Below are 25,403 nucleotides of genomic sequence, written 5' to 3'. Positions count from 1 at the left end.
GCCAAGCCAGACCACACACAAAGGTGAGGTAAAGGACTGCTGGATGGTTAAGTCTAGTCAAATGGGGCTCATCTCACTTCAGGCCAAGGGAGCTGGTGTTTGTCAACAGAAAGATTTCTCGGTCATGTGGCCAGCATTACTAAACTGTGATAGAAGCCAGAGTGCACAGAAATGCTGTTTATCTTCCTGACGCAGCAGTACCTATTTATCTACTTGCACTGGTGTGCTTTCAAACTGCTAGGTTGGCAGAAGCTGGCACAGAGCAATGGGAGCTCACCCTATCACACGGATTTGAACTGCCAACCTTCTGATCAGCAAGTCCAAGAGGCTCAGTGGTTTGGACCACAGCGCCACCTACTCCTGCCTTCTCATGCTGTGCCCAGATTGTAGAAGCAGGCTGGCATTGGTGCCTAATTGCATTCACTCCAGGTCAAACATTTGGTTGGTTGCAGATCCTGGTGGAGCTTTGTCCTCTCTTCCGCTTTCTGTCACTATCACCACAAAATTCCTCCTTCTGGGCCGAGCCTGGAGGGGAGAGAATGCACAGCAGCTACTACTGCCCATTGCCTTCCTACTTCTCCCTTCTCTCAAGTTCAATACCTTGCTTTTCAAAAGAGATTCATACCATACCGTCTGCAAAAGAGAAGGTAGTACATGTTGGTGCAGGAGAATAGACGAACAGATGATTAAAACTCAGGGTAGCTACCCCAGCTTTGTATCATTATGTAACTTGAGGGTGGGGAGGCGGAACGGAGAAGGAAAGCTCACTACAGGTATGTTGTCCAGAGTCCATAAAAACCTGGAGTTGGACCCATAACTTGTAGCATTGTCAGCGCCAGCCCACCCATGAGACAAGCTGAGGCAACTGCCTCAGGTGGCAGGATCCACTGAGGCAGCAAGATCCACCCTCCAAGAAATGCTTTGCTTGCTGCCACCACCTCTGCCACACACTCCTTGGAGGCCAGATCTGCTGCCTCTTTGGCAGCCCCCCAAATTCAGCCTCTATAGTGGCCTCTCGGTGAAGAGGAGGTTATGCTGGTCTCCTCCCACCCCTAGGAAGGAAATGGCGTGGGCTGCCCTCTGGGCTCTGCACCTACCTGGCATGATTCAGTGTGGGTCCCTTCTCCCACTTGCAATAATTTCCACTTCAACCATTGGGGGAGGTTGATTTGATTCCTCCCCATTCTTGTTCCTGATGTAGAACTTCACTCACTCCTTCTTCCCCGGGTGGGGTGGGGGGTGCCAAAATGTCTTGGGTCAGCCCTGAGCATTGTCATATATATTTCTGTGATCATATCAGTAGCTGTTTTCTATAAACTGTTACAGCTGGGCCTCAAGCATTCTTTACAGCTTTCTGGCATTCTAAGTGAGGACTTGCCAGTACCAAACATTTAATGCATCATAGAATTGCAGTTGCTTTCCCTATGGCAACAGCATATTGATTCATGGTAATTTTGTCTGAATCTCAAGCCCATGAATCACTGTTCTGAGTTCCAAAAGGCATGCCTTTCCACTCCTACCATTGTATTTTATCACATTTCTCTTACACTAGTCCTTTGCTTATACAGTTAATGCTGTATAATTCTGCTATTACTATTGATGCCAATAAAGGGAATGGAGTTTTAGATCCTCTGCACCTGATGCCATCCACAAACTTCATCAGTGGCTGTCACAGCTCTATATCTATTGATTGTTTACTTTCCTGCCTTTCTAAAACTTTGCACATAATGTTGTGTCAAATATTTTGCTGAAATCTTAATAGCAGGGAGGTTCGACTGGCGCCTTCATTGTACCCCTTTAGGTGTCAGGCAAAAACGTTCCTCTTCAACCAGGCCTTTAGCTGGTTAACATCTGATACCCTTTTATATCTGTTGTGGGAGGAGGAATTATTGGTTTTGTTCTGTTCTTATTTTTATTACGTATTTTGTGGGTTTTTTCTATACAGTATTTTTATGTTGTGAACTGCCCTGAGATCTATGAATGAAGGGTGCTATACAAACTTAATAATAATAAATAAATAAATAAATAAATAAATAAATAAAATTGTGCAGAAAGCCCTTTCCTGTAGGGACTGTCATTTTTTATTGTCCTGAAAGCCCAGTCCTGTAAGCATGGGGAATCTGTGGCCTTTCCAGGTGTTGCTCAAGACCAGCTCCCATCAGCCCAGCCAGAATTGCTAATAGTTAGAGATGATGAGAGCCGTAGGCCAACAACATCAGCTTTGCTATTAAATTTGTCATGATCTGCTGTTTATACAATACCCACCACATTCACCATTTTACCCTACACTTTTAATTACTCTTCTCTTTAATGTTTATTCAAAAGTATTTGCATACTACTGAAAACAAATGAGCACATTTGTCACTTTTATTTCCTCTCTTAAATATTTGTATAAACATACTCTTCTACAATTTATAAAACATATTCTGCATTTGTAAACTAATGCCCTTTTGTGATAGAGAATGCAATGCTGTGTTGCTTCAGATGTACATATAAGACAGTTAAGCTGATGAATATGTTTTAACAGATGCTTGCATTTGGATCGTTTATTTAGACAGATATGGAACAAGTCCAAGACTTGACTTGCAAATATCAGTAAAGCTCTTGGTATGCACAGCTCCCAAACATCTGAAAGTATTTAGAAGGTCACTGTAAATAACAGTTGAATGGAGTTTGTATTTCGGTCATGTGGGCGACTAATTGTGCCTATGGGACTTGGCTGGGATAACAGGAAAATAGAGCAAATCTGCTCTGGAAGTGCATTGCCTAAATATCACATTTTCTTAGCTTGCATAAGGGTTTTTCTAGGTGGGGAAAATGAGGGGGAAGCTACATGCTTTTCCTGGTTCTTCCTTGCACAGACTAAGACTCACCTCACCCATGAAGAGATGATAATAGGATTGGTAAGCAAGATGTCAGTCAATTGCCCCATCACTGCACTTTTTCTGCATATATTCTTCAGACTAAGAGTCAGAAGCAATTTCCATGGAAAAGTTCATTTCAAAAACCTACAATAAATCAGTCACTCTCACTGTCACACACCACACAGCCATCCCCGTCCTGATACCTTCCAGATGTTTTAGACTACAACTCCCATCAGTCCTGGTCGCGCTAGCTGGAGCTGGTCTAAAACATCTGGAGAAGGCTGGTGCTACATTTCTATAAAGATGCTTGAAACTGACTGAATCCCTGTGCTTTTGTTGTTCTTTGCAGGTTAGAAACCTGAAGTCTGATACATGTGTAGCTCAAGATGCCCTTGAACTAGAAAAAAATCCCTTGAACTATAAAAACAAAACAGCTAGGACACTTCTAGGTCTCTCCCTTGAGAATGTGAACATGAAGCCTGTCCCAGAATGGTTGAAGTGTGCTTTCCACTCGCATTTGTCTTCTGGACTTCAGAACTCAGAAATGAGTCCTAGTGCTACCCACACAGTGTCCCTACGGACACCTTCAGTAGTCTCGCATAGCAAAATGCAAGTGGAAGTGTAAGAGAGAGTTGCTTTCAGGAACACTCGCCACCCACTGTTACATATGAGTTTCAGCCAAGGGAATAGAGTAGTAATAGCATCCCATAACTCTCTTTTCACACAAATAAATTGGTTTTTAAAAAATAATCTTTCTGCACAGAATCTCCTCCTCTCTTCCAGAGTTAGGCAGAATAATGATTGAGAGGTGAGGATGCATTATTCATGTTACTTAACGTCTGCTTAAGCTGCCGTGTGTGTCAGATGGTGTGCATTTATTCCCAGCTTTTTAGAAATGAAGACCCGGGATGTTTTAGAGCCTTTCCACTGCGCCTGAGAAATTAGTTTACTTTCCACTTAACTTCATTCAGAAAATAAAGGTTTGACTTGGAATTGGAAACCAGCCTTTGTGCAAACCTTGCTCATCCTCCTTCCTTCACATCCATTCTTTGTGTGTTCTCAAGTATATATAAAACTCTTCACCCCCAGGGCATTGCCAGTCATTCAGACTCAAGTTCTCAATAGGGCCTCTTCAAATCTAATATATATAAGAAAGTGGCCCTATTAAAACTTTCCCATTTCCTGAAATGCCCCTAACCAAAATCATTAAAGTATGTCTCAAGCCTGCCATGCAGTGCAGTCTATTTTCACTATAATCCTCCATCTAGAGCAATGACCACTGAAAGTAACAATAATTCCTAATAGTACCTTCTTTAATTAGATGGACATTTGCTTTTGTTTAATGAATGAATCTTCTCTGTTTGTGGTTGTTCAGCCTCTGTTTAGATTCAACAGACAATATTCAATAAAGATTCTGCAGTGGCCTGGCTGAACAAAGGATATTGTGACTTCCTGCCTTCTCCTTTTCCAGCATTATGTATAATAGGAAAAGTAAGAAAGGACAATGTAAGACCTAAATTGTAGCAAAAGAGAGATCCAATTAGAAGCCCTATCAACCCTAAGAATGTTAATCACTCTCAGGTCAGCCCAGTCCTCATTCTGAAAACTACAAGAAACCCGCTGGGGAATTTTGCATTTGCAAGGCAATCAGTGCTTGTTAACCAGTTGGCTGGCTGAATAGTTATTTTCAGATAAAACAACTTTCGATAAGGCATAATCCCATTTTAACTACTGTCTGTTCTTTAACAGAAACTGGTATCCTTTTATTGAAGCTCCAAGTTCCCCAGGAACCATTTTGGAGTAGAAAGTGGGATGATACTAATTAGTGGGTGCTGATGAAGAGCAAAACAAGGATGCAGACTAGGGGTATGGAGACATCTACAGCAGCCCTGCCCCCTTAAATCCCACATGTGTTTACCATGCCCACTCCATCCTAGCCTTTCTGGGTTGCTAATGTCCATGACAGCTAGCATAGAGTCCTCTCAGTTTTCACTAGAAAACTCCCTGAATTACCCCCCACACACACACACACACATGCTAATTTTCTATTTAGACTTGGAATTAATTCAGACCAGGGTTTGTTTGTTTATTTTGTATAGAGAATCTTGTTAGAAGTGGTACAGTTTGCTATAGTATGTTTCTCAATTAATATCTGTTTGCCTTAGCCATATAAGATGTGGCCTCAATTATTGGCTGACCCAAGTCTTTAGCTTGTCAGAAAGGCTGACAGGTTGCTGTCAGGTCAAATACACAAGATGCTATGGCATGTTTCATTAACGATTACACTAGCAGGGAATGTTGCTTGCCGACGAGAGATTATTCTTACTGTTTTTCAGAAGTTGTTGGTATCAAGGAACCGAAATACTCTCCTTAAGTCACACAACAATTATTTCTGGAAAGACAATGTAAAATGAGACTATTCGCCTAAAACTATTATTTCAGTTTTAGAGTCCAAGATTATTCCATTGCGAAGATTATTTCACTGCAACCCCTAAGATTGGGGGGGGGAGCAATGTTGCATCATTGGGAGGAGCCAGGTGCAGAGCCCAGTGTGGCTTGGCTTCCTCTCTTATGCTCAGAAGCAGCCAGCCACTGAAACACAGTATGCTCAGCCCTGCACTTGGCCTCCTTTGCCCCCTCAACATTGAGGGGGCTTGGCCCCGTGTCAGCCAATACTGAGGGGGCTGAAGATACCTCCACCTCTAGGAGTTGGCATGCCTGCATCCTAGCTTGCGTCTAGGATAGGTTGAGATTGCAAACTGCAGCATTGGGTGTGCATCCTTGTAAACCCAATCTCCAGTTTTGTAGTCATGCGTTTATAGCTGTAATCATCTGCAACAAATAACAGAGTGGAAACGGATGGAGCACAAAGTTGCTACTCTCTGAATGACATCTCCCCTCTCTTGACTTGCACGGTTGGCTGAAATTAATTAATGTATGTTTCCAAGGAGAGTCAATCGGAGTCCATTGTATGCTGCAGAAGTAAATAAATTATTAAATCTTTTGCCATTTAAAAAAACAACACCTGAGCCTCTACTTTCTGATATTATCTTCGCAAGGAGGATTATATATATATATATATATATATTAAAAAAAATACAAGTACAGTACTTCCTTTCTGTGGAATAAGCATATGAACTAGGTGGGTGTTGCTTTTTAATTAGTAAATAAAGGGATGAACATTCTGGAGGTGGCAGTTTGCATCCCATATGGTACAGAACACAAAGTGCAAAAAGAAAAGAAAAAGTGTTTTTCAAACATTCTTAAATTTTAAGTATGCCAGTGAAGTACAGAAAATATGTGTTTAATGAGATCAGATTATTTTGAGTGATTTCTTCTGTCAAAATACTTATATTAGAAATGGTGTGTGTCTTAACTTCTTGTCAGAGTGCTCTTGCTGTACCTATCAGTTTATTAAATTATTCATTTTTCATAACTTTAGCCCCCCCCCCTCCTTATCTTTCTTTAGGGTGCAATTGTCTGGGGATCCTATTAGCATCCTGTATGACTCACAGGCTCTTAGATGTATTTATGTGTCTGTTTCCCCAAGTACACATTGCATAATCATTTATTCTAGGGCAAATCTTAGCATATTCTTCAGAAGCCCGCTATGCCATGATTCACCCTTGCTCTTATACTGCATAGCTGGAGATAGACAAGTCTTCCATGTTTTCCTGGGTTCTTAGACTTCTGAACAGAAACGATGTAGCATTTGCTGTAAAGTTAGTGTGGCAAAACTACAGAGAAATAATTATGAGAAGCTACATAACTTTCTGTTTGGCTGTAAGTAGAGACAAAACAACAACACCACAAACTGGCTTATAAATATAAAATCAAATTTACTAGAATAATAACTGGAATAGAGATAGACTTGTAACCATCAAGCAACAAACATACTAAGGTGCCATGTGCAAAACAAAGCCTGGAGATACTGTAAACATGGAGTGGATAAATGTACAACTGTATCTTAATAAGTTACATGTGCAATAAACGTTATACAGACTGGATAAATGAACTGTTCAACAAGTAGCATAAGTCCAATCACAGAATGGCAACTCTGTGCCGCCACAATGGCAAGGATAGCACACTGGAGAATATGAAAAAGTTTTTCAAATCTGTTTTTCAAAGACTGAACTGGATGAGATGTTCTTCAATAGGTCTTGAGTTGGAAACACAAAGCCGTATGCCTGTTATGGTGACATGGGCAGAGTGGTCATCATCATAGGTGTGGCTATTTAATTACCCACTCAGTTTTGTGCAATGGGAGGTAAATTCTTTGTGCCTGGTCTGCGGCCAATGAATAGTGAAGAGATACGAACATGACTATAACAAGGGTAGGCCATGTGGTGCCTTCCAGATGTTGTGGACTACAGTGCCCACTAGTCCTGGCCAGCATGGCCAATGGTAATGGAGATGGGAGTTGTAGTCGAGAAACATGGGGAGGGCAGCATGCTGCCTCCTCATGTAGAGTACATAATATAGTGTAAGTTGTGGGGATGTTTAGGGAGGAAGGAGAGGATACAGTGGTGCCTCGCAAGACGAAATTAATTCGTTCCGCAAGTCTCTTCATCTTGCGGTTTTTTCGTCTTGCGATGCACGGTTTCCCATAGGAATGCATTGAAAATCAATTAATGCGTTCCTAGGGAAACCGCCTTCAGACCAGGTCCGGGGACAGTCTGTCCCCGGACCTCTTCTGAAGGCTGGGGGGGGGGGACAAGGGCTTTTCTTCCCACCCCCAGCATTTTAAAAAACCCCGGGACAGCGGAGGACTTCTCCGCTGTCCGAGGCGATTTAAAAGCCCCTGGGAAGGCAGGCAGGGGGGACAAAGACTTTCGCCCCCCGCCCGCCTTCAGAAGGTGTTCCCGCCCCCGCCCCGCTTCGGAACAGCTTTCCGAAGTGGGGCGGCTGGGGCAGATGTCCCCGCCCCCCCTCCCCACTTCGGAACAGCTTTCCAAAGTGGGGCGGCTGGGGCAGGTGTCCCCGCCCCCCCTCCCCGCTTCGGAACAGCTTTCCGAAGTGGGGCGGATGGGGCAGATGTCCCCGCCCCCCCTCCCCGCTTCGGAACAGCTTCCCGAAGTGGGGCGGCTGGGGCAGATGTCCCCGCCCCCCCTCCCCGCTTCGGAACAGCTTTCCGAAGTGGGGCGGCTGGGGCAGATGTCCCCGCCCCCCCTCCCCGCTTCGGAACAGCTTTCCGAAGTGGGGCGGCTGGGGCAGATGTCCCCGCCCCCCCTCCCCGCTTCGGAACAGCTTTCCGAAGTGGGGCGGCTGGGGCAGATGTCCCCGCCCCCCCTCCCCGCTTCGGAACAGCTTTCCGAAGTGGGGCGGCTGGGGCAGATGTCCCCGCCCCCCCTCCCCGCTTCGGAACAGCTTTCCGAAGTGGGGCGGCTGGGGCAGATGTCCCCGCCCCCCCTCCCCGCTTCGGAACAGCTTTCCGAAGTGGGGCGGCTGGGGCAGATGTCCCCGCCCCCCCCCGCTTCGGAACAGCTTTCCGAAGTGGGGCGGCTGGGGCAGATGTCCCCGCCCTCCCTCCCCGCTTCGGAACAGCTTTCCGAAGTGGGGCGGCTGGGGCAGGTGTCCCCACCCCCCCCCCTTCGGAACAGCGTTTTAAAATGCTGGGGGTCGGGAGCGAAGCGCTGCCGACCCCCAGCATTTTAAAATCTCCCCGTGTCCCGGGAAGGTTTTAAAATGCTGGGGGTCGGGAGCGAAGCGTTCGCTGCCGACCCCCAGCATTTTAAAATCTCCCCGGGACACGGGGAGATTTTAAAATGCAGGGGGTCGGCAGCGCTTCGCTGCCAACCCCCAGCATTTTAAAATCTCCCCGGGACACGGGGAGATTTTAAAATGCAGGGGGTCGGCAGCGCTTCGCTCCCGACCCCCAGCATTTTAAAACCTTCCCGGACACGGGGAGATTTTAAAATGCTGGGGGTCGGCAGCGCTTCGCTCCCGACCCCCAGCATTTTAAAACCTTCCCGGGACACGGGGAGATTTTAAAATGCTGGGGGTCGGCAGCGCTTCGCTCCCGACCCCCAGCATTTTAAAACCTTCCCGGGACACGGGGAGATTTTAAAATGCAGGGGGTCGGCAGCGCTTCGCTCCCGACCCCCAGCATTTTAAAACCTTCCCGGACACGGGGAGATTTTAAAATGCTGGGGGTCGGCAGCGCTTCGCTCCCGACCCCCAGCATTTTAAAACCTTCCCGGGACACGGGGAGATTTTAAAATGCTGGGGGTCGGCAGCGCTTCGCTCCCGACCCCCAGCATTTTAAAACCTTCCCGGGACACGGGGAGATTTTAAAATGCTGGGGGTCGGCAGCGCTTCGCTCCCGACCCCCAGCATTTTAAAACCTCCCCGGGACAGGGGGAGATTTTAAAATGCTGGGGGTCGGCAGCTAACGCTTCGCTCCCGACCCCCAGCATTTTAAAATCTCCCCGGGACAGAGACTTCTCTGCTGTCCCTTGGAGATTTTAAAATGCTGGGGGTCGGCAGCGAACGCTTCGCTCCCGCCCGCCAGCATTTTAAGATCGCCCCCGGCAGGCGGGGGGAAGGCAGGCGGGGGGGAGCAAAGACTTTTGCCCCCCGCCGGCCTTCAGAAGAGGTCCTCTTCTGAAGGCCGGCTGTGGGCGAAAGTCTTTGCTCCCGACCGCCAGCATTTCCCTATGGGCTTTCGTCTTGCGATGCAAGCCCATAGGGAAATTCGTCTTGCGAAGCGCCTCCAAAACAGAAAACCCTTTCGTCTTGCGGGTTTTCCGTCTTGCGAGGCATTCGTCTTGCGGGGTACCACTGTATATTATTTAATGATATCCTTCCTAACTTGTGCTAGCAAGTTCCATATCCTAGCAGAGTTCCAAACATCCCCCTTTTTTAAATTATGCCGCTATCAGCTTGTTGCGGACTCATCTGAGTCATACTATTAAAGATTCCTTCCTGGTAAAATCCCTTCTAACCCCTCTTAAAAAGAATAAACACAATAATCTGATTAACGTTAATATAAAAGTAGTTTACTCACAGATTCATTCAGGTTCACAGACATATCCCTGAAGGCAGACTTAGATTACATAACAACTGGAACTATTCCATAAAGAAGTTAGTCCCAAGTGACTGTGACTAAGCAGTCACTTGTCCAAACACACAGCAGCATACAAAATGGAGAACACACACACTGATCAGAACATGGAGACCGTGTGCTCCTCCATGCTAGTACAACAGACCACACCCTCTTCAAGTCACATGTAGTGTAAGTCTGTCCTAGCTCAGGAGGAAACAGGAAGTCTTCTCCTGAGTGGTACAAAACATCCCCTAATCCACTGTAGGAATATTGCACTTGACTGCAGTTTTACACTCCACATAAGTTTATTTCTCTACTGTGCCACTTCCATCTTGCCCATGGTCCCTCCCACCCCCGTTTAAACCATTCTGTTGACTTGGCTTCACCAGCAGAATGGCTGCACTGGTCACCATCTTGTATTGTTATATTTTATGGCTCTTCAGTGGATCCCGGGTAAAGGATTGTTCTTTTAAACATGTCTGGGCAAGATACCTTGATTTATCCGATTGTTCAGATTTCTGCTGTGGATGTAAGTTGTTTGTGGAAAATTTTGGCTCAGCTACTCTCCATAGCTCTGCATTGCTTATCCATGACGATTGCTGCAAAACCACAAATAATTCCAGGACTTTCCTGGGCATGGATTAATATTCTGTGAATAAATAGCAGTAGAAGTAAGAATAATATAGCTGTATGGAAATAAAAACAGTGGCTCAATAAGAAAGAGATGCAAGCACCTAATAATGTCATATCTGCTTTCATAGGCAAATGAAAAATGGTTTGTAATATAACTTTCATACCTGGGAAAGTGGGCAAGCTATCCTTCATGAAATATGTAATTACTTCATTTTCCCCAGGAGTTCAATAGCATTTCCAACAATAAAATATTTTATAGGGCAAGAGAGAGGGCACTTTTACATGCCCAGTGGAATGATCTACGAATCCCTAAGAGTAAAATTCTTGCAGTTCAGCTGTTCGTAACAGATGCAAGTGGCTGCTTCTGCACACCTTGAAACAAGGTAGGCCAGGGACCAAGGCCTTGATTTCAAATCAAACTACAGAGCAAAATATATAGTCAGGCATTATTGGTTAATGAGTTTGCACAGGTGACATTTTATTACATAGAGCTTTACGTATTCCCCCCCTCCAGTTTTTGCCATCTTAAAATCTGGAATTTAACAACACAAAGGGAGGAATTAAAAATAGTGCTAAGCAGATTGCTCCTCCAGCTCAAACATTTCTGCCCTCTCCTCCCTGGTGTTTATGGGAATCCAGGTATATGAGCCCAATAGCACTTGTTCACCCCTTCATGTTCTCCAGTAACTCAGATTCAGAGCCCAGATTGCCTCCAATACTGGAGATAGGCCATGTTCATAATGACTAATAGCCATTGATACTTACTGTCCCTTAATTTGTCCAATACTCTTCTGAAGCCATCTAAGGGCTCATCCAGACTTCCTTTTGTACCACACTTTTTTTCTGGTCCTGCACTTTCCCTGCAAAAACACACTTACACTCTTCACTGCTGAATCAGATCAAACAGCAATCTGTGGGAAACCTTAATTGCCATTTGTTCTGATTAAGCTTTGTTTAGTGGGTTTTCGCGGAGAAAGTGCTGGGGCAAAAAAGAGGGAGGGGCTCAGACATGGTGCTTTAAATTGCGGACCAGTGCCTAGAAAGTGGGGCAGAAGGTAAATGTGGGTGAGCCCTAGATTGGTGTCCGTTGCTGCTTCTTATGGGAGTGAACGCCATAGTTTACCTATTTAGTATATGAAGAAGTGCTCTTTTTTCCTGAAAGTTCCCATATTCAGCTTCTTTAGGTGGTATGTTTAGGATTATAATTCATTTTATGTTGCAGTTTTCTTTATTTAACTAATCACTGTTATGAGATCCAGACAAGCTTGCTCTCATCCAGGAGGACAACGTGGAAACAAAAGCAGTGCAATTTGTTTTTCTAGTAACATTATGAAAGCTATTATCTTCCCAAACCAATTTGTGCAAGTAAAATATGTAACTGTGCATGTATCTTCTTACTTTGCATAAGTCATTCAACTTCCAAGATACACAGCTCATTTGTGTGACTTCAGGGGCTCCAAAATTAAGAATGCATGTCCAGTGTGCATAGGATTGAAGGCAGGTCAGTCTTTCAAAGCAAAGCAAGTACAGAAAAATCACAGTCAATGTAATTCCAAAGTAAGAAATCTATGAATTTAAGATTTTCTAGGTTATCATCATACCCACCTGGAAAATGAGCTTTGCTTATATGAAAGTGTTAATATAGGTGCATACAAAGCTGCATTATCTTGAGCCAGGCCACTGACCCATCTAGTTCAGTGCTTCCTGTGCTGATTGGCACTGGATCTTTGGCAGGGTTGTTCATCATAGCCCTACCTGGAGATGCCAAGTGATTAAATCTGGGACCTTCTGCATGCAAAGCAGAGCTACTGAGCTATGGCCTTTCCGCAAGGCTTCACAATTTGCAACAACTTTCAGGATTAATATGGGTTGCTCCTCTCTATACCTTAACATGGCAGAAAATGGAAAACCCTTCCAAGTAATCATTCAAGCCAGTCAGCATATATTTGGCTCCTTGGATGGGATGGTGTTGGCTTGGATTACTGTATTCTTTGCATCTCCCACCCTTTTCTAATAAATTGGGTGACAGAGAGCAGATAGCAGGTTATACATATGTTCATCTTCTTCCATTTTCTCAGAAACTCCATTTAATTGCCATTCCTATTTCTTTGCAAATGTTTCCCCATTCCCCTTTAAAGGTTCAGATGCTCATTCAGAATTTAAAATCTTCAGGCGCTTAGTTACAGTAAACATTATTTCTCCGGAACGGCAGCTCTGTCATTAACTTTATAGCTTATGGAACTGAATTTCTGAGAAGAAATATTTGTAGTCTTGTTGTTGGCATCAGTCTGTCTCAAGAGACAATGGAGTGTTACTCCAGGGGTGAAGTCAAACCACTGTGTTAGCAGCACCGAAGTGACTTCCCTGGAGCGTAAACCTGGGCAGTGTGTATGAAAGTCCTGGGCTGCCCTGACAACAAGACCGCCCCCTCTCCACCTCACTGATGTGGTCCCAAGGAAAGCAGAGCAATACATTTGACACCAGCTTGGCTGCAGGAGTTGCTGGAAGAAGGTGTACAAGGCGCCATCCTACCGTCTAAGGGACTTCACTTCAGATTTGTTTTGGGTTTACTGGTTAGCCTTTTCTTTCTCCCAAGATATCCTGCAGCTGAGGTTTAGGATCAGAGTTTTCCTTCTCCTAGACAGACAGACTACCTTCCCAGGTTGATGCGTTCCATCTGCCCCTCACAGTCTACAGCATGTGCAGAAACCACCTTCTTGACCGTCAGACCCACTATTGGTTTCATCTGCTTAATCTGCCAGATCCTGTCTTCACATGCAGGGTGGAGTTCCTAATTCACTCAGGGTTTGAGACCTGCTGGCTGGTTTAGCTAGCCAGTCAAAACTGTTCCTGGGATGTGGCTGCTGTAGCATGCTGATGGCTTCTAGGAGCCACAGATGAGAGCTGAGTGCAGGGTGGGATAAAAGCTGGACAAACTACTCTAGAAGGAACACTGTGTCACCCACCAAAAGTACTACTCTCCATTTGTAGTCTAAGCTTATGAAATATATACAGAAATATTGCATATCTGCTTTACTTCCTTACTTTCTGCATTGAACAGTGCTAAAAAAATCCCCGATAATGTCACTTTTATATAAAAATATACTTGTGATTGTATATCTTTTATCTCATTCTGTTTACTGGAAAGTCCCTAAATGATTCTAAATGTCCATTTTCCCTATTTACTTTGCCCTGGAGCATTCTCCGGCTGCGGTGTTCTCAAGAAAACAATATCCAAAGTAAAACTGATTACTCTGGGAATGCATTGTGAAAACCACTTTTTAGTGCAGCAGACATCAAGTAGGAACATTTAAATGCCCATTGAGTATCAACTGAACAAGGCACATAGAATCATAGAATCATAGAGTTGGAATAGACCACAAGGGCCATCGAGTCCAACCCCCTGCCAAGCAGGAAACACCATCAGAGCACTCCTGAGATATGGTTGTCAAGCCTCTGCTTAAAGACCTCCAAAGAAGGAGACTCCACCACACTCCTTGGCAGCAAATTCCACTGTCGAACAGCTCTTACTGTCTCTTACATAAAGATCAAAACAGGAAAGTGTGCACATGGCACACTAAAATGATTTATGACTATACATTTTCATTACATGGGCACAAAAGCATTGTGAACCGTGGAGATCAAGAAACATCAAACACCCTCTAGGCATAAGCATATTCACATCAAATTAAATCAGGTTTCCCCCCCTGCTGCAATAATAATAATCCTATTTTCTTGAATCAATTTTTATTGAAGCAATATTCGACATATAATCTATAATTATATATTACGCCTAAACTCTGAAATGTTATTAAAATCCCAGGTTTCCAGTGCATGTTCAAAAGAAATCAAATTGTTTTGTTTTTTCCAGGCTTCTTGCCTAGTGGCAACGCGGCTGCTTCCTTGCTTTGAAATATTGATATCAGCACAGGTTTGCTGGCTTTAAATATTGAAGAGCGCTATTAAGGCCATGGAAGAACAAGTGCAAGACCTAATCAGTGGGAAGAAGTTCTGAAGAGCTGCCAGCAGCTAGAACCAAGAGGGGAAACCTCTTCATCACTTTGATGAAGTAAGTAGGAGTATTCATTTTCAAGAACTACAAAAGCAGGGCTATGACATCCTAGTATATATTTTACCCTGCCACCTGGCTGATACATGCTGGATTATAAACAAAACACATCAAACCAACCCCAGGCATGTTGGTTAAGCTACAATGCTACAATCAGGAGCTGAAAGAATATGAAAAATTTGGATTGCTTTTGTACAATTTTTCAGCATATTCCTTTGTGCCCTCTCTCTTTCCCTTTGCAATAGAGTGTATACAAGTATCTTTGCAATACAGTGGTACCTTAGTTTAAGAACAGCTTAGTTTATGAACAACTTGGATTAAGAACGCTGCAAACCCGGAAGTGTTTTGGTTTGTGAACTTTGCCTTGGAAGCAGAACATGTTTTGCTTCCTGTTGAGTGTGTTCCGTTTGTAAATTGAGTCCCCTGCTGCTATGGGAAAGAACACCTTGGTTTAAGAATGCTTTGGTTTAAGAACAGACTTCTGGAACAGATTAAGTTCGCAAACCAAGGTACCACTGTACTTGCTTCTGCATCTCTCCCCACCACCCCCTTTCCCCTTTTAATATGTGTAACTAATTCGTATACTCCAACTGCTGCTATTTATCAATTATTATTTGGTATCTATCCCTGGTCAAAGTCAGTTCTGTGTTTTGTTCTTTAGCAAACTGTGAAGGATATTCTTATAAGCATAAGAATTATTGTTTTTCTTTCTTACTATTGGGTTGTTATTGGGAGGTTTTAATTTTTATTATGTATTTTGTGATTTTATATTGTGCTTTTATATTGTAACTGCCCTGGGACCTGCAGATATAGAACGGTATACAAATAAATAATAATAATGATAATAATAATAATAATAATAATAATAATAATAATAATAATAATAATCCTTGTACACATATCTTCAATTTTCAGCCTCCTTCCCTGGGTCTCTAAAAAGTACATTTTTGATCAAGTGTGTGTGTATATGCTTCTTGACTCCGGTGTACATACGGGGGCAGTAGATTTCCTATCCCTACCCTAACTTCTTATCAGGGGTTAATGTCACTGCAAGGCCAAGGGGAGAGGCCTTATTACCACCACCATGTACATACTGACTATAATGCTACAACTTTTCAATCACAACTAATCATATCTTGTAAGAACTTCCACAAAATTGTCAACAGTAGACCCTAAAGGTTTGTGTTCCAAAGTGAATTCCCAAAGATAAATTGTCAGTGCCTATGTAAATCAGGTTGCAGAGGAGAGTTCTTCTTTTCATTGTTGCATCCCATAATACATGATCAATTGTTTTTCTTAATCAGACTTTAAAAGGTGGAGTCAACACTTTCGACAATGAATAAATTGCTCAGCAGAGGATAGCCCCCTGTCAAAATCCTAAACACACCAAATTGCTTCATCTGTCCCAGCTGAAAATCCCAAAGTCTTGCACAGTTGGACAAGGGGATCTGTTCCCTCACCATCTTCACTATTCACTTAGAAGCGTCCACTTAACTCAACACATTTACTTTCAGCATGGATCAAGGCAATGCAACCCTACAAAACTGGACCCCAAAACACATCAGTTGTAGTTCTGAATTAAAGACCCTTATCTCATTTACCAAATAATGCTTACATCCCACGCCGCTACTCTTCCCTATCTTTTTCTCAGCATGTTTGAGTGTGTGATCCTCTGTATTCATTTGGGAGTAAGCGGTGCTGGATCCAATGGAACTTGTAACAAATATACATTTAGGATTGTACTGCATATTGCCGTTTTCCTATAAATATAATCCTCGTGAGATTAAAATCTTCAATTACACAACCTGCTTAAACTTTTTCTTTTCTTTTTTAGAACACTCTTTATGATCCATTTAGCGCTGTAACAGCTTCCAGCTTCTGATGCTTTGGGCATTTTATTGTAATGCTGCTCTTTTGCTTTGCTTTTATATATTTTTATTGCTTTTTGTTGCTTTATTGTATATTGTTTTACTGTTGTATTTTTTAATTTCCTTGCAAGGTGCCTTCGGGGTTCTTCCAGACCAAAAGTATAAGATATAAATACAGTAAGTAGGTAAATAACAAGAGTAAGCAAATGAATGCATCAGACGGCAGTGCAACACAAGCTATTAAAGAGTGCTCAAATGCTCCATACAAAGATAGAAAAGTTACTTTTGCAATGCATAACAAGCAGGAGGGGACTAGGGTAGTAATATCTCAGGGGCTGCTGCAGGAGACTGTGCTGGAACCACCAATGGATAAACTTTTCCACCTTCCTTGACCCATCCGACTGCCTGGCATCCTTATCACGAGGAGCTGCCAAATTATTTTCTCTTTTTCCCGCTGGCATCTTAGTGGGAGCTGCCTTTTGCCATTCTGGCAGGAATATTACTGCATTTGGCTAGAAAAATAATTTTTTAAAAAGCTGTCCTTAAGCTTTGGTTTGCTTGAATTTTTTTTGAGCTTGATTTTTTTTTGTACTTGAATTTTGTATCTGTATATTATTTTTTGTGAGCTGCTTTGGAGGCCAAAAGACTGAATATAAATAAACAGGAGCAATCACTATAAGAGTTAAATTCCTTTTGCTCTTTATCTGCTTCAGAGACATTTATTCTTTGAAGAAGTAGGATGGGGTTTTTTTTAAAACCATTTTGAGTATGTCCTTAAATACAAAAATAGATATAACACTATTAGCAAAAAATATTTGATGGTTTGTCTTTATGGTAGATCTCTTCTGTCAGAAGCAATTCTAATTGTCAAACCACATAAATAATGGAACATGGAGAAAAACAACATGAACATTTCTAGTTGTTGAAATGATGTTGGAATTGAACCATGGTTTTTTCCCCAAAATAAAGAAATAAGCACATGGGGCAACCAAGTTGAGTTGCCATTATATGCTTGAGCACCATGCCCCGTAAAAATGAATAATTGTCCAAGGGTTATATACTTTAAAGATCCATTCTCAAGTCCATGACTCAAATTTGCATACTCACACATACATACAGCACTGGGCAAATCTAGGTGATGATTTGCGAAGTCTTGGGGTGTGATTAACCACAAGTTTTCTTCTCCTGTTTCTGCAGCCATTCCCATCTCCCCATAAATCCAGGAAGTTAATTGGACTCTTGAAAAGCTCTGAGAAATGATTGTGTGCCAGCTTCCTGGGCCATTTCCCCATTCCAGAGGGAAGTCAGCCAGAAATTCAACAGAACCATTAGCCATGATAACCCCCATAGAGCCATCAGGAATCCATCCTAATAGGCCCCAAATGAGCAACTCTTTGCTTCTAGATTGTCCCAAGAGGACATGATAACGCAACACGTAGAAGAACTTCAGTGACCTTTTGTTCCAAGCCTTAGAGATGACAATGCTGTGATGTTTTGTGATAGCTAAACTAACTCTCTGCTTAAGTCTTAGACTACTACACTTGCTCTTTGTGTACTACAGGTTTCTCTTTTTTAAAAAAAGCTAAGTCCACCCCCCCACCCCCATTGCCGTGGAGTAATAGTTGCAATTTAGATCTACTTACTGTAGACATTTCCTGAAATTTTAAGAGTTGCTATAGGAACAGAAGTATCACTTAAACAGCCAAGTTGAGTAAACTGTTAAAAAAAACAACAACCAACCAGAATAGCATTAGTGAACTGATATCTATGCTTCAAACTCACTCTGAGGATAGTGCGTTTAAGACCGAGAGGCCCATATAGTGTTTGACAGCTCTGTGGCTAAGTCTGTTCAGGCATCTCTCCACTGCCTGAAGGAAGGGGAAACAGAACCAGCATATGAATAGCACTTCTATATATAAAATTCAGTTGGGAAAAGAAGTGCAGATGGATGAAATGGGACTTTTTGAAATCAATAAAGCCACAACTGCAAACACACTGATGCAAATCTTTTAAGGGATCCAAATTAAGGCAGCAGTAGCCCTTTCTGAAATATAGTATTGACATTTTCAAAATGGATGGAGCTCTCTTGAAGATTGGGGTTGCATATAAACAGCCACCTTTTTTTCTGTAGTACAAAAGAAGAATCTGAATGTTTCCGTTTACACTGAGCTTTGTGGTTCATTTTTGCATCCAAAATGCTGTGCTGGTAGATGTTTAGTTTTATATTTGCAGAACCTTTTAGAAACATCATTTTAAGCAAGAGAGTCCAGTTCAGCTGCCACGCCTGTTTTGTATTCTGCTCTACATCCAAGTTTTATCACAAGCATTTTGGATTGCAGACTGCCTCACTTTCCTCCAGCTTCTCTTATTCCTCCAGCCCAGAGGAAAAACCTCAACATAATTACATGCTACAAAGCTAGAAAATCATTTATGCTGGAGGATTTATTTTTTAAATGAATGACTCACCCTAAATACATAAATTAGACATTACCTGACAACTGAGCTTTGTTCTTCAGCACATAGAGAGTGCTGTGGTAAATTTCCATTTGTTATTGTCCAGATTATTGTTTGGATTTGCTTTCTAATAACTTGGCTATTGTTAGTCCTTTATTTTCAGGAAACTAGTAAACAATTAAGAAGCCCCCCACCTCTAAATCTATAAGCACAATCCACATACTGGAGGTTTAGATATGATTCTGGGTGCAATCCTGTTCACATTTACATGGAAGCAAGTCCTGTTGTGCATTCTGGGACTTCCTTCTGAAGTTCTGACTAAAACAGGTTTGGACTGTGCTGTCAAAATATTACAAGGATGAGGTAAAGTCATAGAACAATGATAGAGGTAAATCATGAAGGGAACAAACATTGCTGCAGGCATTGTGGGATGTTCTGGGTTGTTGTTTTTTTTATCAATTTCTGGAAATAAATCATTCTGTTGCTTTTGTGTTGAAAAAAATATTGGGCACAAAATACTGTGACAGAGTTGTGGTCATTGCAAAACAAACAAACAACCACCACCACCACCCAAGCCTGTTATTGTAATTAGGTAAAGGTAAAGGTACCCCTGCCCGTACGGGCCAGTCTTGCCAGACTCTAGGGTTGTGCGCCCATCTCACTCAAGAGGCCGGGGGCCAGCGCTGTCCGGAGACACTTCCGGGTCATGTGGCCAGCGTGACATCGCTGCTCTGGCGAGCCAGAGCCGCACACGGAAATGCCGTTTACCTTCCCGCTAGTAAGCGGTCCCTATTTATCTACTTGCACCCGGGGGTGCTTTCGAACTGCTAGGTTGGCAGGCGCTGGGACCGAACAACGGGAGCGCACCCCGCCGCGGGGATTCGAATCGCTGACCTTTCGATCGGCAAGCCCTAGGCGCTGAGGCTTTTACCCACTGCGCCACCCGCGTCCCCGTTATTGTAATTAGAGAGCACATATTAAAAGCCAATATAAGGTCTGGTGCTGTTCACCATGATTTCCTTCTCCCATAAAAGCTTAATTGGCATCATTTGGGAGCAGGACAAAAGTCTGTACTGTGTGTTTTCATAATGTACCTATTTATTTGTCCTCTTTGTAATAGCTGACAGCTTTTTTCTTTTTAGTATTCTCAAATTAAATGTTCAAATCTTATTAATTTAGACTGTTGCAGGGGGGAAGTTAATTAGGAGTGAACAAATCAAAGTGAAGCTTTTTTATCTCTCAACAAAGCAGGGACATAATACAGCAAGCATTTAGATTGTAAAATTTAAGAGACTAAGGCAGTGACACAGGCAGCAGAAGCCAGCATTGCTGAAGGAACACACTCTAATTTTTTGGCCCCACCACTGTCTCTGCTCAAACAAGTTTTGTGGGTTTTTAAAGCATGATGAAATCCTAAGAACTCTGATCAGAGGAATGATGGTGGGATAAATCAATGAATATATGCACCATGAGCAACAATGGCTTGTCACATCGCTTTCATTTGTAAACAGAGCTATAACCTGCCTTACAAACATCTGATCTAAGTAAATCACATTTTATTTTTACAATACCCTTTATTGCTAGACCTCACTGCCTTCAGACAGAGAGGAAAGCATGGCTTTTAAACTAGACACTGACATTATATAAAAATGGTAATGGTATAAATAAACCCATGTTTGTTTATTTACAGGAATAAGTCCCATTTGACTCAATGGGAGTTAGGTTTGAGTAAAATGAATAACATTGTGCTATGAATTTGTAAAACCCAGGTTATGCTAGAGAAAGAATAACGGTTGCATGACCTGCTTGTCAGAAGTAGTTAATGCAAAATAAACATGGGTCTTGAATATGTATTCCTATCCAAGCTTTCAACTGTATGTGCAATGTCAAGGGCAAAAAACACAGGACTTAGCAGCTGTTTAAAAGAAACACTGCCTAGCATTGGTTAAACTTGCCTAGGCCATGGGCAGTGTCAAAGATGACTGACTCTGGAAAGGAGTCTATGTAAGGTGGAACTGGAGCTAATTCAATTGGTCTGCATCCTTTTCCAACTTGTTCTATGGCAAGTGACATATTCCTTCTATAAAATAGTGAAAAGGAAACTGAAGACCTTTTGTATTTCATTCTAATGTGACATCTTAATGCAACTCAGAACAGATGCTTCTGAAAAGGAACCAAATGTGCACAGTGTAGCCCAGGCTTCTTCACACTGTTCTGCCAAAGTGCCACAACAGTGACTTGGAGAAACTTCCTCCAGGGAAATTAAGGAGTAGATTGTTCTCATCCTCAATCACTTGTTGTTCTGAGATTCCAGAGGTGCAATAGAACAGAAATAGGGAGGAGTGCAGATCTGGGAGCAGAAGTGGTGAAGCCATCTGCCACTGATAGAGCAGCTAACTGATGGGCTTTCCTTACTCTGGAAAGTGAATGAGGTGATAATGGTGCTTTTGATTTTTGCTATTTGTTGTGAAATATTGGCATCTTTGTACTCTAAGGGCAGATTCACACCATGCATTTAAATGGTTTCCCCAATGGGACGGTTACAAAAATAGATTGTTAAAATCAGCTATATACTCTCTAAGCAGCCAAAATTACAACAGGAGGAGCTTTGGTCTCAAAGGAAGGTGGTACCTAGTAGCTGGACTGGGTTGTGGGGGAATTTGGCTTGAGTGGAGTTTTATTGAATTTGGCCTGAAGTATAAGCCTCTTAGAAGACAAGACCTTAGAAACTGCTATCAAGCATGTCTAAGATCTTAATATGAATATCAGTATTCCCATCTTAATGTATAAAATATTCCTTTAATAAACAACCTTAGTTCATAGTTCATTATGCTTGCTGTCAGTGCCCATCTAGTGCCTAACTATCATACCAAGCTACTAGGAAGTTTATAGAACATTGTCAGGAAATGGGCGGCTGCAGGAAAAGGGTCACATGAAGAAACTCTTGAGTTACTCTGGCTGGGAATTCTAGGTATAGAAATTAATGAAGTTCAAAGATCTAGACTTGTGTTTATAAGAACTGGGGCTGAGAAACCATTTCCCTATACCACCTTAGTCTATGATTATATTTTCTTATTGAATATTCAAGGCAGGGGTGAAACTAGGCTTTATTTCACCCAGGTCAAAGACCCAGTTTGGCACACATCCCATGCACATTTGCGTGCACGCACACACACACACACACACATGCTGGGAGCCTCAATGGCGCCCCTCTGGAGGCTTCACCTGGGTCAACCCCCCGGCTAATCCCCCTCCCCATCATAGCAGTGGACAAGGGGAACACCAACAGTCCAATCATTACTAGCAGATGGAAGACCTGGGGGAGAACTTTCAAAAAGCACACCAACTTTTTCTAAATGTTTGCTGAGAAAACTCATAAACAATGATTGAACTCATTATTTCTGAAGCAAGCTAAGGAGAATTCATTGGCGGCTGATATAATCCCACTCTGGCTGAGATCTAGTAATCTAGAGTTCACAAGTGGCCTATTACTCCTAACTAGCACAAACTTGAGATAATTTGTTTTTCACACTAATTGTGGTAATGAATTGACAGTAAAACCATTTATAGCCCCTGGCAAAGGCCATAAGCCAGTCACTGTGGTGCTAGTTTATCTTATGTTCCTTTCTGTCACAAAGCATAAAATAAGTTTTGCCAGGAAATAAAAGATCTTGGATACCCATAAGAACAACAAAAAGGGGTGGGGGTGGGGGGAAACCAGCCGCATGACCTCAGCTCCATCTAATGGAATTTTATTGTGAGGCTTGTTAAACTTTTCCAAGCAGAAATACTGACAAAACAAAAGCTTCTACAGCCACCTACACAAATCTCTTTGCTTTTGAAAAAGAACAGTTCTTCAGTCATCTTTGCTCAAGAAAAAAAGAAAAAGAAATTATTCTTACAAGTTCTCAAGCCAAACGTGCCCCACCACACTGTTTTCTAAGTGACTGGGAGTTCCATGCTTAAGCAAATGGATCTGTTGCCATCACTGTTTAGTTTTGCTCTCAGACTCAGAACTAGAATTGACAACAAGTTTGATCAATGTATCAAGATTCACGGTTCATCAAAGCACTCTTATTGTGGATGGAAGTAGTTTTATACCCCTCTCATGTGAGAGTAGTATTATTAGACAGTCTAGTGCAGGGGTGAGCAAACTTTTTCAGCAGGGGGCCGGTCCACTGACCCTCAGACCTTGTGGGGGGCTGGACTATATTTTTTTTTGGGGGGGGTGAACGAATTCCTATGCCCCACAAATAACCCAGAGATGCATTTTAAATAAAAGCACACATTCTACTCATGTAAAAACACGCTGATTCCCAGACCATCTGCGGGCCGGATTTAGAAGGCGATTGGGCCGGATCAGGCCCCCAGGCCTTAGTTTGCCTACCCATGGTCTAGTGGGTGTGAGACATGAGCCCAATAGTGCTTCAGAGGCTGGGATAGTATTTTATACATGTAGGCACTCACTGAACCTATTTCTGAGTTAATGTTGGTAGGGCTGCACTGGAAATTATTTAGCCATTTGGGAATGTGAGGTTATATAATCATATTTGTACTCCAATGTCATGTTTACTGGATTTATCTTCCTCATTCTTTACAAGATGATGGAAGCTACTAGCCCTGTAACCTGAGCTGCATTTGGAATTAACTGAGTTTTAAATCATGGGCAAAGCAAATAAGATAATGAAAATAAGAGTGAAAAAGATAAGCAGAATGAGGAGTCAGTCTTGCTGAAGCCACAGGTACTGTAATTGCTCACACAAATCTCTCACTGACATAGCCTCTCCAACTTCTAGTGACTTCATAAATTGTTTATAATTGTAGCAAGGTCAGAAGAACCTCTCTTACCAGTGACTTGACTCTACAGATGTCTGGTAATGGAGTCCCTGTATTAATGGATGTTTTGCTGAAATGATGGACAAAATGTCTTGAAAGGCTAGAACTCCTATGCTTATTTTTCAAATACACAACTGGGAAAGAACTCCAAACTTAATCTCAGGAAAGTGAGATGATGCACTGTTAACACTGCTGAGCATTATCAGCTCAAATAAGTAAGCCAGCTAAATCAGAGCTCTTGGATTTGAGGCAGTGAGCTGTCCCATGTGCTCCTGTAGCTGCATGTTTCAGGTATTTTCCTGTGGAATTCTAGCCCTGCTGCCTCTTCCTTTTCAATTTAAGCGTAATTATTGTTGTTGAAAGACTTGAGTTAGGATCATGATCTTTGTATTGGTGGTAGACAATAATATCGTTAACATTGCGGCAGGTAGTCCTCAAGCTGATGGTCTTGTGACGTTACATTACTGCTTTTGTGCCGCAAATCAGACTTTACTTTCCAGTGGGTTTATTGCTATTCTAAATATAGGGACAAAGGGTTGTAGCCAACAAAGTCATCCCATTAGCACAAGGACTTCTACTTGCCCTGTGCAACCCCCCCCCCCCCAATGTGCTCTGGAGGGTTGAAGAACGCCCAGAACAAATTGTGGGAGAGGAGCACATGGAGAAAGGAGTGCAGAAGGAGAAGTCTCATGGCACAGGTAGAAGTCATTGCACGAACTGAATGACTTCACTGGATACAGCCCTAGTAGTCTAAGATGTCATCGCACCCCCTACAAAATTTGCTTTCCAATCTTCGTATTTATTTTCCTTGTCCTAGATCCAAAGCACTGTGTGTCCATGTGCCCAAGAGTGGTATGAAATTAAAGCAGCACAACAGATCTCTTTAGAAACTGAGGGAGTTTCATAATCAGTTTTGTAATATAGCATGGGGGTCTGTTATTCAAAGACCAAGATAGAATTAACTGAGCATTCTCTGGTCACCGGCAGGACACTGCCTAACACCATTATTTAGATCTTATTCCTTTAAATAGTCTAAATTTTCTGTAAAATTGTCATCCATTTTCTATAAATCAATTAGCCCTAAATTACTGAACAATTTGTAACCCAATCCTAAACTATGTGAAGCTCAGAATATGATCCTAGCGGTAACAGGAAGAAACTAACCCAATCTGAGTTTTCCATAAAATAGGGGTCTAATAGAAGGAGATTCAGCTTTAATTCCTCATTTGGTTCCTAAGATGCAGCCAATTAACCCAGTGAATGGTAAACAAATCAAAGTTTGAAATGAGTTTAGAGGCTGTTGTACATATAAAGAGCCACAGGGGAGTGTTTCAAACTGGCTAGAAAATTATGCTTCTAATCCAAATAATCAATATTGCAAATGAAATAATGCCTGCTAAAAACAACTTCAGTTCAAGATCACTGCAGCACCAGATGGCACTACCAGATCACTACATGTTCATTTGGGAGGCAATCATAGTTAACTGGAAAAACAAAATAAAGCACAAATAAAGCTTTTTGTGGCCATAGAGATCAGAGGCAAATGGCATGATGGGGGAGGTGCTCACTTGGTTGAATTGTAGAGTTGGAAGGGACCACAAGAGCCATCTTGACAAATCCCCTGCAATGCAAGA

At 42.5% G+C, this 25,403-nt stretch overlaps 1 protein-coding gene and 1 long non-coding RNA gene across 2 annotated transcripts in view; one reads left to right on the top strand and one right to left on the bottom strand.

Moving 5' to 3' along the window:
* TAMM41 (TAM41 mitochondrial translocator assembly and maintenance homolog) overlaps positions 1-25,403 on the top strand; it is a 137,196-nt gene that overhangs the window by 64,048 nt on the left and 47,745 nt on the right. The window contains exon 3 of the mRNA XM_077924834.1: positions 14,414-14,611. The gene's annotated coding sequence lies outside the window, so the exon portion shown is untranslated. The remainder of the gene's footprint in view (positions 1-14,413; positions 14,612-25,403) is intronic.
* The window catches only part of LOC114591637 (uncharacterized), a 72,803-nt gene that overhangs the window by 32,671 nt on the left and 14,729 nt on the right, over positions 1-25,403 (bottom strand). The gene's annotated exons all lie outside the window — the stretch shown is intronic.

Source organism: Podarcis muralis, chromosome 2, assembly GCF_964188315.1.
Source record: "Podarcis muralis chromosome 2, rPodMur119.hap1.1, whole genome shotgun sequence".
Taxonomy (NCBI): domain Eukaryota; kingdom Metazoa; phylum Chordata; class Lepidosauria; order Squamata; family Lacertidae; genus Podarcis; species Podarcis muralis.
The sequence above is the reverse complement of the archived record's forward strand: the minus strand, read 5'-3'. Positions and strand labels throughout refer to the sequence as shown.